Raw genomic sequence first — 1,259 nt, 5'->3', positions numbered from 1 at the left:
CTTATTGTTGCCAGCTCACTACTGTCACAGACTATCGGACTATATAGGGTCAAATTGCTGAATACAAGTATCAAAAATTTCTGATTGGTATCAAAAATAGAAAGGTCTTCTAAAGAGTTTTCCAACCTTCTCCAACTGCAATGGAATACCCATCATTCATACCACAAAACAAATATGGAACATAAGTTGTAGCCACTGAAGCTGCAATTTCATCATATGTGGGCAGGCAAGATGAAGTCTCATTGACTAAAGCAGTCAAGTTACCTTCTTAAGAAAAACATCCTGCCTGGACATTGTGGGCTATTAGTTTCTAGGCAACATTGTGTATAAGTGCACCTACTGTTGTTCTAGGGTCTCAACAACCAGCAGATGGGCTACTAACTGACCCAGGTCATGTCTTCTTGTCTATCTTTCTGCATTCCTGCTGCCTTTTGTTTCCAGGGAAGAATAGATCACACCTAAAGGACAACATATCCCTTCAGCACTTAATGATGACAGGGCCTTCTCTTCATGTCGCATGCTCCTCTGACTTTCAAGTCATCCTCTCAATCTGCTCAAAAGCTTGCATGAAGTCCACTTGCAGACTCTGAGAAGTGCTCAGAAGACATGTCCTGGGATCATGTCACATCGCATTTCCCAGTTTTAACAAATGGTATTATAGGATTGAAATTTAATCATTAAATGCTCATAGTGGCAATAAATTGTTCAAAGTTTATTATATGTTATTTAAGTTTTCTTACTTGGTTCTCTTGAACTTAGAGAAAAAATTCAGGTTATCATGATAACAATATACATTAACTTACATCATCAGTCCTTTTTTATTTATTTTGAGACAGGGTATTGATAAGTTATTCAGGCTGGGCTTGAATATCACAGTTCTAGGACTACAAGTGTAGACTGCTAATACTGGCTATATTTGTTTTTCTTAAAATACAAATAAAGGGGTTGGGGAGATAGCTCAGTAGAATAAGCGCTTGCCTGGCAAGCACAAGGGCATGAGTTCAACTCCCGGTTCTGCCAAAAAAAATAAAATAAATGAAAACTTACAAATAAAGACAGTAAATCACTTGAGTTGTATAACTACAAGATAGGACTGGCTTCTTCCTTCCTTCCTTCCTTCCTTCCTTCCTTCCTTCCTTCCTTTCTTTCTTTCTTTCTTTCTTTCTTTCTTTCTTTCTTTCTTTCTTTCTTTCTGTTTTTCCTTCTTTCTTTGGAGACAGATCCATCCTGACCTAAAATTCTAGAAATGAATTGAGCTT

This window comes from Octodon degus, unplaced genomic scaffold, assembly GCF_000260255.1.
Source record: "Octodon degus isolate 3935 unplaced genomic scaffold, OctDeg1.0 scaffold00486, whole genome shotgun sequence".
Classification (NCBI taxonomy): domain Eukaryota; kingdom Metazoa; phylum Chordata; class Mammalia; order Rodentia; family Octodontidae; genus Octodon; species Octodon degus.
This window is presented reverse-complemented; position numbering follows the sequence as displayed.